A 2,231-nucleotide genomic window follows, 5' to 3' on the forward strand; every position below is an offset into this window, starting at 1 on the left:
ATGGCTCCTGTTGGTTCCCGTCTGAGGCCTCGCCGTCATTCTCCGCCTTGGTTCGCTCAAGGCGCGCGCCGTCATCTGGCGTTGTCAACATGGTCAACAACCGAGAGGAATCAGGAGATGACTGTACGTGGATAGACTGACAATAGGGACCCACCAGGGTCATTCATTACACAAGCAGGTGCCTCGTTATTACAAGCCAAAAAAAACTTCCTCCTAAATTTTTGACAACTAGGTCCCACGACATTGTCAATGTAGTCAATAAACGAGAAAATTACACAACGAGTGGATAACACCAGGGACCCAGTAGCTCGACTAGTTGTTTTTTAGTTTTAGAGATGGAGCTCAATCAACTACGGGCTGTGCAGGGGCTGTGGCCCGTCTAGCCCACGCTTACACTTTTATTTAAGCACATGACGAGCCCAATTCCTTTGCTAAAAAAACATGACGAGCCCAGTTGATATATTTTTTCTTTCTGAAAATGGCTAGCTCAGCTTTTTTGGAGAATATCCAACCGAGGCCTACTTGCTTTTCTCAGCCTTGCTGGGCCGCTAATAAAAAGAATATGGGCTTCAAAATATCCTTAAGAATTAGGAAATGGGTTGTAAATTATTGAAAATAATGGCTAATGGGTTGTATGTTGTACGTGGAGTGGCTGACAGCTGGGTCCACGGCCGCACGCAAGGAAGTGCCTCCTTATTATGCGTAAAATTATGATTCCTCCACCTGACAGCTGGGACCCACGGGAAGGGCCTCTGAATGTCGCGAAAAAAACGTTCCTCCCGCTGACAGATCAGACACACCAGCTATATCTTTGCATGCAAGAAAGTGCCTCCTTATTACGCACAAAAAAGAATACCCCCTACTAGCTGGGACCCACCATAGTGGGAGGCTGACTTGTGGCCCTACTAAGTTGACGCGGACGGAGGGCTTTGTCAACTTAGTCAATATGAACGATTCTAGCTCCAGTGACCGTACGATGTCCATCCAACGGCCGTACTGCTTCTCCAACCTCTGGTCTTCTTGCTCCAGCCGCCCAAACCAGTGCCGGTCGTGCCGCATGCTCCTGCCTCCCGTGGCCAGCTATGCTGCAGTGGAGGCCTCACCGCCCCCTACTACTCCCACGCTGGCCAGGCCATCCCTCTACTCACCCACACCCCCTGTTATTCTACGGCGACGGCAACCTCACACCGCAGCCGAACCAGTGAACCCTCGTACTCCTCTCCGCATGGGCATCCACTGCCGCGTCTTCCCCGGATCCGCATCGTCCCCTTCCGAGGCCTCGCAGTCGTCTACCTCCTTGGTACTCTCGGCGCGACGTGGTCAATGTGGTCAAGGAATGACTTCCATCGGAAGAGTACTGTACGTGGAGAGGTTGACAGCTGGTTCCACGGCCGCAACACGGAAATGCCTCCTTATTACGCACAAAATAATGATTCCTCCACCTGACAGCAGGGACCCACCGGACAGGCCACCGTTTTTCATGAAAAAAAACATTCTCCCCTAACTGCTGGGACCCACCAGCTACATCTTCGCACGCAAGGAAGTGCCTGACGGTCGGGACCCACCTGGTCAAAGCAAACGTAGCGTTGTCATTCTGGTCGCAAACATGTACGTAGTTGATCGGTCTGTCAGCAGGCTGCAACAATGAACCATGGCCGAGTAAGGAAGGGCACGTGTCGTAGTAGAGGCGTGCATGTGTCATAGTAGAGGCGTGCATGTAGCATGTACACGTACGTACAGCCAAGGTGCAAGAAAGTAAATACGGCCACGTACGTACATACGGGTGGGGTCTTGAATGCCTACTTGCGCATACGTACGACCAGGGCTCATGTACATGGAGAGGCAGCGATGACATCCAATTCATGGGTAGCGAACCGGCTGGGTCGGAATGGAGAAATTGCATTGTCGTGTTCATCGGGAGGCAACCAGTTTGGACAGAATAGCCGATCAAAACGAGGCCTGGCATACTGCACAACGGAGGAAACGGCCTTGTGTCCGACCGCCTAGGGTCGAAACAGGATCCTGTTCATCGGGAGGGGTCTAGCATACCGCAAAATGGAGGAAACGGACTTGTGTTTGAGTGCCTACGGTCGAAACGGGGTCCTATTGATCGGAGGGGTGTGGCATTCCGCAAAACGGAGGAAACGGACTTGTGTTGGAGTGCTACGGTCGAAACGGGGGTCCTGTTCATCGGGAGAGGTGTGGTGCACCGCAAAACGGGACTCCACGGG

The sequence above is a fragment of the Triticum dicoccoides genome, chromosome 2B, assembly GCF_002162155.2.
Source record: "Triticum dicoccoides isolate Atlit2015 ecotype Zavitan chromosome 2B, WEW_v2.0, whole genome shotgun sequence".
Lineage (NCBI taxonomy): Eukaryota > Viridiplantae > Streptophyta > Magnoliopsida > Poales > Poaceae > Triticum > Triticum dicoccoides.